At 39.9% G+C, this 15,507-nt stretch overlaps 1 protein-coding gene across 2 annotated transcripts in view; it reads right to left on the bottom strand.

Moving 5' to 3' along the window:
• The window catches only part of ENOPH1 (enolase-phosphatase 1), a 34,781-nt gene that overhangs the window by 18,602 nt on the left and 672 nt on the right, over positions 1 to 15,507 (bottom strand). The window lies entirely within an intron of this gene.

Genomic DNA, 15,507 nt, shown 5'->3' with positions numbered 1-15,507 from the left:
CAATATTGGTGGGCTATTATTTCTGTATTTATCTCAGAGGATAAAAAGCAAAGGAACAGACTTCCCTGGCGGCACAGCGGTTAAGAATCCGCCTGCCAAAAAAAAAAGAAAAAAAGAATCCGCCTGCCAATGCAGGGGACATGGGTTCAATCCCTAGTCCGGAAAGATCCCACATGCCACGGAGCAACAAAGCCAGTGAGCCGCAACTACTGAGCCCACGCACCACAACTACTGAAGCCAGTGTGCCTAGAGCCTGTGCTCCACAACAAGAGAAGCCACCGCAATGGCCCATGCTCGCCGCAACTAGAGAAAGCCTGCACGCAGGAGCGAAGACCCAACACAGCCAAAAATTAATTATTTTTTTTAAAAAGCAAAGGAAAATCAAGTAGCTTGATGGATCTTAAGAACAAATCACAATTCTTGGACTTCCCTGGTGGTGCAGTGGTTAAGACTCCATGCTCCTGATTCAGGGCATCCAGGTTCGATCCCAGGTTGGGGCACTAAGATCCCATGCACCGTAACTAAGCCCGCACGCCGCAACGAAGACCCAGCGCAGCCAAAATTAATTAATTAATTAAAAAAAAATCACATTCTCTAAATAAGAAATAAAAAATAGAGCATAATCGTATTTTCAGAAATGTCTAACATAAAATCTAAGAGAATATGGACATAAAGGTTTACAAAGGTTTTCTCTGGGTCATGAGATACCTAGGGGAAACCCCCCCTTTTTTTTGACATATTTATTTCTACAATGAAAGTGTATAGTCTTTTTTTTTTAAGATTTAAAAAAAATTTTTTTTGGAGTATAGTTGATTTACAGTGTTGTGTTGGTTTCTCCTGTACAGCAAAGTGAATCAGTTATATATATACATATAACCACTTTTTTTTAGATTCTTTTCCCATATAGGTCATTACAGAGTATTGAGTAGAGTCCCCTGTGTTATACAATAGGTCCTTATTACTTATCTACTTTATGTATAGTAGTGTGTATATGTCAATCTCAATCTTGCAATTTATCCCTTCCCCACTTTCCCCCGCTGGTAACCATAAGTTTGTTTTCTACATCTGTAACTCTATTTCTGTTTTGTAAATAAGTTCATTTGTATCATTTTTTAGATTCCACATATAAGTGATAATTATATGATGTCTTTCTCTTTCTGACTTACTTCACTTAGTATAATCATCTCCAGGTCCATCCATGTTGCTGCAAATGGCATTATTTCATTCTTTTTTATGGTTGGGTAATATTCTATTGCATATATATACCACATCTTCTTTATCCATTCACCTGTTGCTGGACATTTAGGCTGCTTCCATGTCTTGGCTATGGTAAACAGTGCTGCTATGAACACTGGGGTGCATGTATCTTTTCGAAATAGTTTCCTCTGGATATATGCCCAGGAGTGGGATTACTGGATCATATGGTAGTTCTATTTTCAGTTTTTTAAGGAACCTCCATACTGTTCTCTATAATGGTTGTACCAATTTACATTCCCACCATCAGTGTAGGAGGGTTCCCTTTTCTCCACACCTTCTCTAACATTTATTGTTTGTAGACTTCTTTTTTTTCTTTTTCTTGGCTGTGCCACACAGCACGTGGGATCTTAGTTCCCCGACCAGGGATCAAACCCATCCCTCCTGCAGTGGAAGCGCAGGGTCCTAACCACTGGACTGCCAGGGAATGCCCTGTAGACTTTTTGATGATGGCCATTCTGACTGGTGTGAGGTGATACCTCATTGTAGCTCTGATTTGCATTTCTCTGATAATTAATGATGCTGAGCATCTTTTCATGTGCTTTTCTTGGCCATCTATATGTCTTCTTTGGAGAAATGTCTATTTAGATCTTCTGCCCATTTTTTGATTGGGTTGTTTTTTGTTTCTTCTTTTTTTGACATAGAGCTGCATGAGCTGTTTGTATATTTTGGAGATTAATCCCTTGTTGGTAGCTTCATTTGCAAATATTTTCTCCCATTCTGTGGGTTGTTTTTTCATTTTGTTTATGGTTTCCTTTGCTGTGCAGAAGCTTTTAAGTTTAATTAGTATAGTCTTTTCTTAAATTGAGACATAACTGACATATAACACTATATTAATCTCAGCTGTACAACATATTGGTTCAATATTTGTATGTATTGTGAAATGATCACAATAAGTCTAGTTGACATCAATCACGACACAGTTAAAACAAAGTTTTTCTCTTGTGATGAGAACTTTTAAGATTAACTCTCTTCGCAACCTTCAGATATACAAATACAGTATCATTAACTCTAGTCACTGCATCATATATTACATCTCCGTGACTTATTTGTTTTATAACCGGAAATCTGTACCTGCTTGAACACTTCTAACAATGGAAAATTTACTACTTCTTGGAGTGGCTCATGCCATCCATCAGAGTGCTTCAGCAGTTGTGATATTAGAATTACTCCTTAAATATCCTTCCTGAAGACCATACTAGGAGCTACCAAAAAGAAGTTTCGGTGCTCTGGCTGCTACAAAGGGCCACAGGGGCTCAGAAATTATAACTTTGCTGTCCCTATTTTCAAGGGGTAAGCAGAGACATAACCGTTCCCCTTTGAAAGCTGAAGCGCTTAAGGAATGAACATTAGAGTTCATCATCTGCATTCAGAAAGAACTAAAATGTGTTGCTCATAAGACAAGTGTCTTCTAAATCACATTAAGAAGATTAAACTGTAATTCGGGCTTCCCTGGTGGTGCAGTGGTTGAGAGTCCGCCTGCCGATGCAGGGGACGCGGGTTCGTGCCCCGGGCTGGGAAGATCCCACATGCCTTGGAGAGGCTGGGACCGTGAGCCATGGCCGCTGAGCCTGCGCGTCCGGAGCCTGTGCTCCGCAACGGGAGAGGCCACAACAGTGAGAGGCCCGCGTACCACAATAAAAAAAAAAAAGATTAAACTGTAATTCAAGAAAGGTAAACTATAATCTAATTAATTGCAATGAATCACATCTCACAAAGGAAGGTTATCATTACAAGGGGCTAGTAGTTGGCATAAGGTTTTAAAAAGAAGCACAGAGACAGAAAGAATATCAGTATCTCATGAGCTGCAGAGAGGGAACCCTGACTGGCTCTAGGATGGAGTCCAAGGCCCTATGAGCAGAGAAGACAGGGAAGAAACTGACATTTACTTCCTTGAATCCACCTGTCATCTCTGCAAGGTGACCCCTTTGAATAGATGAAGAAGTTGAGGCTCAAAAAGGTTTCACTCTATACTGAATAGTGTCAACTTCAGAAAATATATATGTAGAACACATATACTGGGACAAAATACACCAAACTGTTGCGCAATTACCGAATGGTTAAGATATGGTGATCTCTATTTTCCTTTTTATATGTTCGTCTTCCAGACTGCATCTTAGTCTATTGTACTTTTTTAATCATGATGCTATTTAAAAGAAGAGGCTGATCTAAAAAATCAAAAATCTAAAATCCAATCAAATAAATGTATGTGGTTTGCCTATGGAAAAAAAAAGATCTCTTTAAAGTTCTTATTTATCATTCATATTGTTTAAAAATAATTAAACTTGAAAAAAGCACCTCTTTTTTGGCACGCGGGCCTCTCACTGTTGTGGCCTCTCCCGTTGCGGAGCACAGGCTCCAGACGCGCAGGCTCAGCGGCCATGGCTCACGGGCCCAGCCGCTCCGCGGCATGTGGGATCTTCCCGGACCGGGGCATGAACCCGTGTCCCCTGCATCGGCAGGTGGACTCTCAACCACTGCGCCACCAGGGAAGCCCAAAAGCACCTCTTAGTGTTGTATTAGTTTCTTATGGCTGCTGTAACAAATGACTTCAAACTGTGAGGCTGAAAACAACAGATGTTTATTCTCTTGCAGTTCTGGGGGCCAAAAATCTGAAATCATAATGTTGACAGGGCCTGATTCCCTTCAAAGACTCCAGGAGAGGTTCCATTCCTCGCCACTTCCATTTTCTGGTCTTGTAGCTGCACTGCTCCAATCTCTGACTTTGTGCTCACACTGCCTCCTCCTTCTCTGTGCATCTATCTTCCCTGTGTCTCTTATAGGACACTTGGCATTGAACTTAGGGCTCATCAGATAATCAAGGGTGATTTCTCCATCTCTGTCAATACTCCTTATTTCCAGTAAGTTAACATTCATAGGTTCCAGGGATTAGGAAATGGATATCTTTTGGGGGGCTATCATTCAGCCCACTACAGCTGGCTTATTTTATCATCGTATAATCAATATTGTATTTCCAATTAGGAACATCACCGTTTTTGAAAGCAGATTCTAATAAGACATGACAGATTAAGTGACTATGATGTACATTTGAAGACTGTATAATAATGCCACATGTTTTAATATTGAGGGTGAATGCTAATATGAAGTATGTTACTGGGTTACATTAAATTCCTTGAATGCTGTTTTATTTTAACAGAATATTGCTTGATAAAAGAAAATCATTTTATTGTCCAAAAAAAAAAAAAGGTTTCACTGCTGGTACAAAGTAAAGCCAAGACTCAACCCCTGGTCTATTGAATTCTAATGCCTGAACCTATCCAGCTCTGTGGGTGAATGACTTCGGGGAGCACAACTCATTAGGATCACCCAAATCCCTGGATACTGATAATATATTCTCTACAGAAACTTCTAATACCATTTTTCTCAAAGAGATTTGTACTAAAAAGAATGAGAGATTTCGGTTCACCTGGCAGTTCTGTAACAGTTCTACTAAGTAGGAATAATATGAGTAATCGCAGTAATAGTGGGAATAACTGCCAACACTGACTAAGCCCTCACTATTCCAGGCACTCATTCTACAGTCAATCCTTAGTGATCTCATCTAATCCATGATTTTAAATACCATTTGTTGCTGATGACCCTCAAATCCATAGCTTTAGCCTGGACCTCTTCCCTGAACTCCAGACTGATTTTTTCCAGCTGCCTACCCCAGATCTCCACTTGGATGTCTGAAACTCAACTCTTGCTTCTAGCCCTTAACCCTACTCCTCCCACATCTCCCCCATCTCAGTAAGTGGCAGCTCCATCCTGCCGAGATGCTCAGGCCAAAAGCCTCAGAGTCGTGCTTGACTCCTTTTTCTCTCACATGCCACATCCAACCAATTCATCAGCAAATGAGTCAGCCCTACCTACAAAATACATCCAGAATCTTATCACTTCTCACCATCTGCCACTGTTCCCAAGGCACTCCAAATTTACTCAATGAATTGATTAATGAATGGCCTGAATTATGTCATTTCAATCCTCATAATAGCTCTATGAAACAAGTGCCCTTATTTCCTCCATTTCACAAAGGCACATAAAGGTTAAGTATAAATTAAGAAACTATGGTTATAGTTTATCAAACAGGTCTTTTTTTTTAGTTTGAAGAGTCGGATCCCCAGAACCCGATCATCCCAGGAGAAGGGATCTAATTAGCTTACTGGACCCACACAAGGCCCGGGGCAGGAGTCAGCCAGCCTCTCGGAGCACACCACGTTAGCTGCCAAGCGCCGATCTAACCACGAGCTCCTCTCTCAAGTCCCACCCAGGCCCCACTGCCAGGATTACCACTAGTTTCCAAACCACATGTGCTAGTCTCTCTCTACTCAGTAAAGGGTATCAGCTCCACACTTTTTAGACTTAAGAAAAGGAACTTGTTAGAAGGTCACATAATGAATCAGTGAAAAGAAAATCAAGTTAAGAAATGAACCACTCACGTACATACCCAGAAGACAAAGAACCCTTTTCTGTATTAAAGAATTCTGTGTTTGAAAAGAAATCCATGCTTCTGAAATGGGAAGGGCCCAATGAGTTTCCAGTAGGGCCTCTGAGGACAGAGCTACCAACTTTCCACACAATGCAGAAAGGTGATGGAGAACCAGGTGCAAGAGGGTCAGGGTGGCTTGGCTTCCACCCCTCTTATGACCCCTACCCTAAACCAAAACCAATTTTGAAAATTGAGTCAATAAATGTGAAAATCTAAAGTTTTATACAAAAATAAGCTTTTACTGTAAAAAGAATACTTTTTTTTTAGTGAAGGGGTGACATGGGGTGAGCTGTAAGGATGGAAAATTTTAAGAACCATCAGACAAGGTAGGACTTTTCAGAGCTAAACACAGGATATCCTTTAAAAGTTAATCTGAGCAAGATAAAGGCTTATCTATGTATTTTCAAAACAGGAGTTATTTATTAGAATTGGTACCTTTTTGGGGGTCAATGTGACTACATTTCTTTCAAGGATCTAAGTGACTTTACTGTATGCATAGGGAAAAAAATCAGGAGGAATGTTCACCAAACTCTTAATGACTATTGCTGGGTGGTAGGAGCAGAAAGGGCATTCATTCTCTACACTGTCATCTTCTGAATCTTCTGTAATGTTTGCAATTCATAACAAGTGTGAATTAATTTTTGAGGAAAGATTTTGGGGAAAAAACACTTCCCTCTCTCCTCACATTAACAGATACAAGTTTACACAGAATAACGTATTTAGCTCTTTAAATACTTATATTTAATTGTTAATCAAAATTTTTTTATGGTTTTAAATTTCCATTGTTAACCGACTTCCGTTAACGGAAATTTAAAACCATAAAAACTAAGAGGTTTTAGAAATCTTGGGTCAATGAATATTCTAATGAGAAGTATCACCTTGAGGAAATCTGAAATAGCAGGGATAGCAGAAGTGGGAGAAGCAATACCAGCCCCTCCCAGGTCCATTCTGGAATGCATCATATCGCCATCAACAAGCATTTGCTGAATGCCTTATGTGCAAGTACTATGCCAGGCTCTGCTTTCTGCCCTTAAGGAGCTCTCTCAGCATTGCTGGAAGACAGCACACACAGACACCACCACAAGGCAGCATCTGCTACAGTGGCAAATACATGGCCCTGCAAAGGAGGGAGAGAGAGGATTTTGAAATTCCTGCTTAAACAGAAGTCCTGTGAAAGCAGAAGTAGGTCTTACCTGTGTATTCCCATAACCTAACGCAATAAATATGTTTTAAATTAATAAGTACATGGAACCAACTTGCACTTGGAGAGGAAAAAGTATGACATCCCAAGCTGGAGGAATGGTGGTGGCACGAAAGTGTGGCATGACCCAAATGGGCATGTTCAGCTATAAAAAAAAAAGTGTAAAGAAATAGAGGAATAGAAAGTCGGAAAACCCAATTCACTGAAGTTGAGGAGTTGAAACTATCTTTGAGCCAACAGGAAACCACAAAGGATTCTGATGGTGCAAAGACAACCTGTTAATGTTCCTGTCTTCCTTACTAGGTTCCTTAAGGATGGCAGCAGCATCTTTAAGGATTTTGGTTGCCTAGCAGAGCCTGGCACATGATAGGTATTCAAATAAATGTGAGGGAAAAGAAGGGAAGATTGATTAGGCTGGAAAGATTATGCAAGTGCCATGATACGGAAGGCGGTAGACAAATAAGAGACCAGAAATTAAGGCCAGAGCTGTTTTCTAATCTACCTCATGATATACTCAGACCCAATACAGTGATTCTCCAAAGGCTCCTCCCCTTGTCTCAAGCTGAGTCAACAAAATTCCTCTCACATACCACCATGGGTATATCTCCCTTTAGGAATCCTGAGCAACTGGGAAGGTTTGGGGAATGTTAATCAACCCATCAACAGCTACTTATCAAGGCAGTCCTGCCATTCCAGTGCCTCCTCAAGTTCTCTGAGGTTAGCCAAGTTCTGCATCTCGTTCTTAATTTATATCTGGCCAGGGCCATAAGGAGCAGAGGCGGAGGTAATCACAGCGGGTTTCAGTAAATGTTAGTTCCCCCTTTTCCACACTGACCCTTCATAAGCACTTTCTGTCTCCACCAAACAGTCTGATATTTCCTGCATTATAATCAGTGTTTCTACAGGGCTTTATATTTTTCAAAGGTTTTTGCACTCTATCTCAATCTTCATCACTACCTTATAAGCATGACGGATCCTACTACCCCATTCTTGAAGATGAAAAAGCCTAAATTCCTAGACTGAATGAAGCCAGGGAAAATGACACAATTAGTTACTAGCAACAATAATAAACAGCACAGGTGCAAGCAAGCTCGTGGTTGCTGTCCCTTGTGGGTAGTCTTCTAGCAGTTTCATACTGAGAGCAGAATGATAAAACTTACCAAATGGATATTTAACTAAAGTTGGGAGATACTATCAGACAACACAAGCTCTCTTCTTAGAAAGACCATAAAATTAACATAACCATTTTCATGAGAAAAAAATGTCAATTTCAAATTTCCTGATTATTATCTTCCAAAATATATCATTAGAATATAAAAGAACATAAAAGAGTAAATTACAAGTATTGTTAAACAATCAAGAATGTATTAGCTATTTCTAAAAGTGCTTTAACATAAAATATCAAGATATTCCAAAGAAATTCATTAAACAAATGTCAGAAAAGCATACAAACATGATTCTGCTGTTAACTGAATCAATATCTTTATCATTTTGATTTTCAATTAAATGAGCATCTGCTACTTCAAATAAATATTATTTATAGGATCAAGGATTTGTCTGCTTAATTCATATTTTCTAACACAGAACGTTCAGTTTGAGATCTCTTCTTTTCCCTTAGTCTTGTTCAAACCTTGCCAAATATCTTGTTCTTTAAGGTAAAATTCCAGTCCCTTAAACACTGTCTTTACCAGCCTCCACACCACCACAATCCTTAAGAGAAACACAATCTTTAAAAAAAAAAACAACTGTCAATTTTTAAAAAAATTTATAGATCCTATCCAGTACCATAAATAATAAATTTCAACTCAAAATTGGAGCTACTATAAAGCCGAACTCTGATGTAGCCACAAACCTGGAAAGGGATCTATTAGTCAGAAATGTTGGTGCTAGGCAAGTGTGGCAGAGAGGAAACTGCCCCCTACCCTCAAATGTACATGTTCCTAATCCCCAAAACCTATGACTATGTTACTTTACTCGGCAAAAGGGGCTGTTTTTAAAGACATGATTTAAATTAAGGATCTCAGGATGGGGAGATTACCCTGGATTATCTGCTTGGGCCTGATATAATCAAAGTCCTTGCAAGTGAAAGAGGGAAGTAGGAGTGTCAAAGTCAGAGAGTGAAGGACCAATCTGAAGATGCTACTCTGCGGGCTTTAAAGACAGAGGAAGGGCCCAAGAATCAGGGAATGTGGGTAGCCTCTAGAAGCTGGAAAAGCAAGGAAGAGTTTTCCCCTGGTCTCCAGAAGGCACACACCATGCCAACACCTTCCTTTTAGCTCACTGAGACCTATTTCAGAGTTGTGACCCTCCAGAACTGTAAGATGAAAAATCTGTACTGTTTTAAACCACTAAACTTATGGCAATTAGTTACAGCAGCCACAGGAACTAATACAGCAGGTTAAAGGAAGGCACTACTCACCTGCCCATCTGCCAGGACACTTAGAGCCTTATTCTTCAGGCCCCTGTTGTACAGACATTCAGTAAAATGTTTCTACTAACAAATTATCCAGAAAATGACATAAGATGGTGGTAGTGAGGGAGGAGAGGGAGCCGCAGAGGAATTTTGGAGATCTGTCAGGAATTTTCAGGCCTATTATCCTGCTTCCCTATAAGTACACATAACTCCTTTCTATTTCTATTATTAAGAAAGCTGTTTTTACAGTTCAATTTCTGGAAGACAATTTGCAAAAGCTGGGGAAGTGGCCACTTGCTTAATGGTTTGTTGTCTACCAGTTTATTTCATCATCTTGCTCTCCTTTATCAATTTACTTGACTTTTGAGAGGTTTTGGTTCTGTTAATGATAGACCTCCCCTAAGTCACCTACACCCTTGGTCTGCTCTATCACCTCCTCTGAGCCACTGGAAAAGAGGAGTACTAACAGACCTCGGCACAGGTAGAACTTACGAATTTGTATAAAGCCTAACTACAGGGACTTCCCTGGTGGCACAGTGGTTAAGAATCCGCCTGCCAATGCAGTGGACACGGGTTCGATCCCTGGTCTGGGAAGATCCCACATGCCGTGGAGCAACTAAGCCCGTGTGCCACAGCTACTGAGCCTGCACTCCAGAGCCCGAGAGCCACAACTACTGAGCCCATGTGCCACAACTACTGAAGCCCATGTGCCTAGAGCCCATGTTCTGCAATGAGAAGCCACCACAATGTGCACTGCACTGCCTGTGCACTGCAACAAAGAGTAGCCCCCGCTCGCCACAACTAGAGAAAGTCCATGTGCAGCAACGAAGACCCAACACAGCCAATACATAAATAAATAAAATAGATTTATTAAGAGGAAAAAAAAAAGCCTAACTACAGAGTTCAGTCCATGGACCATAGTATCACCTGGGAACCTGTACGAAATTCAGCATCAAGTTCTGTTCCACATTATTCAGCAATAAAAAAGAATGAAATCTTGCCATTTGTGAAGTGGATGGACCTAGAGGGTATTATGCTAAATGAAGTAAGTCAGGCAGAGAAAGACAAATCCCATCTGATTTCACATATCTAAAAAACAAATGAACAAACATAACAAAACAACAGAGTCATAGATACAGAGAAGAAATAGGTGGTTGCCAGAGGGGAGGGGGTTGGGGGATTAGTGAAATAGGTGAGGGAGATTAAGAGGTACAAACTTCCAGTTACAAAATAAATGAGGATGAAATGTTTAGCATGAGGAATATAGTCAATTATATTGTAATATCTTTGTATGGTGACAGCTGGTAACTAGACATATCGCGGTGATCATTTTGTAATGTATAGAAATATCTAATCACTATGTTGTGCACCTGGAACTAACATAATATTGTAGGTCAATTATACTTCCATTAAAAAAAAATACGTAGACACTGGGAGGAAATGCATCAAAATGCAAACAATGGTTATCTCTGGGGGGGTGGAGATTATGGGTGATTGTTAATTTTTACTTTATGCTTTTATGTATTTCTAATTGTCTGCAATGAACATATATTGCTTGTAAAATTAGAAAGAAAACAATGTCATTAAAAATGAAAAAAAAGTTCCATTCCAGATCTTCCGAATCAGAAATTACATTTTAGACAGATCTCTAGATGATTTGTAAACACATTCAAGTCTGAGAAGCACAGATACAAAGAGCCATTGGCAAGGGTACTCACCATGACCCACTTACTATATTTTAGGGACAAATATTCTAATCAGATTCATACTTTCAGTTAATGAGAGGTTCTTAATTATTACAAAGATTTTACTTCCAGGCACAAAAAGTTTTCCTAAGGCATAAGTGAAAAACATGCCCCCGCCCCTGCTAGTACCCCTGCCCACTACTCCCTGACAAGATTTGTTGAGATGGTGGATGAAATAGTGATGGAAATATATTTATTTTTATAAAGTTTTTTCAAGGGCTAAACATTCATTAAATGTTCACAGTAGCCTTATGAGGTGGATATCCCCAAAGTACAGTTGAGGGAATATGTACCTAGACTCAGAGACATTAACTAATTTGCCATAGATCATTTAGGGAAGAGCCAGAATGCTAATCAAGACTTGCAGTCTCCAAGCCCATCCTTATAAATACTACTCTACAAAGCCAATCCTCATTATTTAAAGATTCTGTATTTGCAAATTCTCCTACTCACTAAAGCTTATTTATAACCGCAAAATCATTACTCACTGCACTTTCCCAATTTTTTGAGGACAGGTACATACATGAGCAGAACAGCTAAAATTGTGTAAAACCAGATGCACATGTTCCCAGTATGTGATGCTTTGCCTTCTTATTTCACCTCTCATATTTTAAACAAGTACCCTTTTCAAGGTCTACTTAGCACCACATTTTTCACATTTTGTGCTTTTTGTTGGTGAGTGTGCAGTTTAAAATGGTCCCCAAGCAAAGTGCTGTCTAGTGTTCCTAAAGGCAAGAAAGCTGCCTTACAGAGAGAAAACACATGTGTTACATAAGCTTCGCTAAAGCACAAGCTATAGCGCTACTGGCAGTGAGTTCAATGTTAATGGATCAACGATATATATTAGATAAGGCAAACAGAAGCACACATAAAACAAGGTTATGTACTGATCAGCTGACAAATATGCTGTGACCAGAGGCTCACAGGAACCAAACCCTGCATTTTCTCTAGGGGCAATGATTCAGTGTTTGCTAAGATGGCGTTCACGGTAACTTCACAGAACATAACTGCTGCAACTGTTGTTACATGTACTAACTTGACATGTAATAGCAGGAAAGGCACCAAATTATAGAGCGTTTTCAGAAGCAAGACACCATTTTCTCCAACTCAAAAACAATAGTTGAAGGTTCTTGACAGGATAACCCCAAGGACTGGTAATGGTGTTATTTCATAGCTTACAGACTAAAAACACTGGAATAATACAATGCACAAAGTCAGAAAATGAATATTACATCACACAGACAAAGATCAAGCAGTGGCTCTGTGAGGTGCATGCAAGATGATTCAAGGGGAGAAGGGAAGTGAATACAATAACATTCATTTACACTTATTTAAATCTCAGCTTTAAATTCCAATTTACTTTACAACTTAATAACAGTACAGTAATACGTGTACACAATAAATTCTATTGGTAGTGCCTGCCTGCTCCAATTCTGCTGATGATGTACATGACCAAAAAATGTTGGGAGATCACCACTGTAGAGAATCAAAGTTAGCGCTTGAAAAGAAAAGAAAAACTCCAGAGACACACGTCCTGCAGTGGGCTGGTGGCTTTGAGGACTCACATGCACCGGGAACCATCTATTGCTGCTCTGTCCCCAACACATTGTGAGGATCCTCACAAAGATATCCCCCCAGGCATCAGTTGATTCATATGAGAAATTAATTAGCTGGTTGTGACATTGACTAGATGATCCAAGCTAGGAACCCTTCCCTTTATAGAAATTTGACCAAAGAAAATAAGACATAATAGCAGGAAGTAAAAACATTGTTTATTGTTGCCCGGAGCCCAAAGGCTGAAGGCATGCCCTGATAGAGCAACAGCCTGTCCTCAGAGCACCCAAACTGGGAGGATTCTATGGTATCCCATAAGATATCCAGCACTGTTAGTGTCATCTTATATAGTTAAGTTGCATCATATACACATTCAACTCTAAGTGCTCAGCAAAAAGAGAGAGAGAGAGAGAGAGAGAGGGAGAGAGGGAGAGAGAAAGAGAAAGGGGAAAAAAACACATAACCAGTGCTGGCAATCTGTCTGCCATTCTACTCAATGAAGGTGTTCTGTTCCCTTGGACAGTCTCTCAGTTCCTCAGTGTCTCTTACAGCATGAATGGTTCATTGTGAGGCTAAAGTTTGACACAATATATTTTTCATCTACATCACCTAATCCCAAACCAACTTCCTCTGATACTCAAAGGAAGAAGCAGGGATACGTTTCAACCCTGAAGGAAAAATGGCTGCATATGACTTACTGAAAGACGGAATCAATTTCCAAAGAGAACTGACTTCCTAAGGGTAGTTCAAGGGCAATTTTTGAAAATACTCAACTTTCACAGTGTACGCTGACTGTAGAAGCAACCCCCCAGATAAAGTGAGACTCAACTATAGTTATTCTGTTCCAAGGGCTCACTCTTATACCTACCACCTAGAGGTGGTGTATATTGAAATTTGCTGCCATATACTTTTATGGTACTTCTTACTGATTAAAGTGCTCTCATACCAGCTGTGTCATTTAACACCCACAAGGCCAGGCAAAGAAAATGGAACGAGCACTGTGGTTCCCATTTCAGAGATCGAGTGCAATAATGGAAAGAGTAAGAGCTGTTGAGTCAGACAATTTGGTTTCAAATCCCAGGCATACTGTTCAATTTTTCAGAGCCTTAGTTTCCTATCAGTAAAATGCAAAGAGTACACACACCTCACCAAGTTTTTGAGGATGAGTCAAGTATACAAGCTGCAGGTATACATTACTCAATGTTTCCTTACACCATTCCACAGGAAGGAGGGCTACAAGTTCACACACCTAATTTGACTAATAAAGCCCAAGTAGAACAAACATCTCCCAATTCCCAGCTCCATGCTCAGAGGTCCAAGAAGCATATAACTTAGCATCTCTTTAAAAGGTGTTCAAAAATATAGAGATACTCTGCTAAAAGTTTTTCTGGTTCAAGTAAATTTGTGACATGCTAGTCTCTTTAAGGCTCACAGTGTGTGTGTGTGTGTGTGTGTGTGTGTGTGTGTGTGTGTGTGTGTGTGTGTGTGTGTGTGTGTGTGTGTGTGTGTGTGTGTGTGTGTGTGCAAGTGTGTACATGATATAAAGGCTCTGAGAAGGCGTACAATAAAGAAACCTGGTTGAATACATATAGAACATTCCCCCAAAGTGGATTTAATAATGGAAACCTTTTCTGCATAATTACTAAAAACAGCCAAACAAACATAATGTTCTTCTGAACATACTTTTAGAAACACTGGTTTTGGTAAATTAATGTATAACAAACTAACAGACGATTATATTGTAATAGATTAATATTAATAAAAATAATAATAGATTATAGAACAAGGCACAAGAAACTACCCTTTAAACAAGACCCCGAATCATTTTTTGGCGTCTGGTGTCAAATCCAAAAAAAAAATCTATTTGGGAATTCCCTGGCGGTCCAGTGGTTAGGGCTCCACACTTCCACTTCAGGGGCCTGGGTTCGATCCCTGGTCGGGGAACTAAGATTCCACAAGCCAAACAAAACCAAAGAAACAAATCAAAAACAAAAAAAAAATCTATTTAGATCATCAAGGCATTTTTATTCTCAGAAAGATCTCAGGATAAGTCTTTCATAAACAAAGATTCCAAGAAGTGGCTCGTGTCATCTTACAGAAGACATAGTGGGTAAAAAAGGTGAGACACATAATGTTTTGTTACAAAATTGATTTGCATGAGGTATCTTACTCCCTAAATCAACTTTCCAAGAACGCTACATATGCCATATAACAACTACTGTCCTGTCATTATCCCTGGTCTCCTGATAACAGTGGCAAGCAAGAGAAAGCCAGAATGGAGATAGTGACTTGTAAACTATAAACCACAAAGATGAGGAATCCTTTTTTTCTTTGAAAACTACAAGAAAGCAGTTATTATTTTTCCTACTTTGTACTTTCCCTCCTTTCTCGGTTATTACTGCACGCAAGCACTTCTAGTGAATACTTTTATCTTAAACCTTTAGAAGTCAAATAAGAGAAGACCAGGCCCGAGGATAAAGGAACCTGCTCTAATGCAAAGTTGTAAGTTTGTGAACTAGGTATAGACAAGTGTTGGTTAGCACTGACATCCTAGGAGGAAGGCTTTTGGTAAGAACTTTAAGCCTCCATGGTTTTTCGAAGAAAATGAACGGAATCTAGACGTTTGCTAGCCTAGTCCAGTAACATACATTTCGGCCACTAACAGCAGGAGTGGGAAAGGGCCAAGAGCAACCATTACCGCCTATCACCAGGGGTACCTGAAAAATCGTCTTCATCCTTCAGCCTTCCCATTTTACTAGACTAGAAGCCTCAAGGACCACTAGATCGCGGCCGCCGCCTCGCCAGGTCCAACCCGCCACAAGGCGGAAGCTCACCAGCGGGTCGACGCGGC

This window comes from Neophocaena asiaeorientalis, unplaced genomic scaffold, assembly GCF_003031525.2.
Source record: "Neophocaena asiaeorientalis asiaeorientalis breed wild unplaced genomic scaffold, Neophocaena_asiaeorientalis_V1.1 scaffold784, whole genome shotgun sequence".
NCBI lineage: Eukaryota > Metazoa > Chordata > Mammalia > Artiodactyla > Phocoenidae > Neophocaena > Neophocaena asiaeorientalis.
Note: the sequence above shows the minus strand (reverse complement) of the source record. Positions and strands in the feature narration are given on the sequence as shown.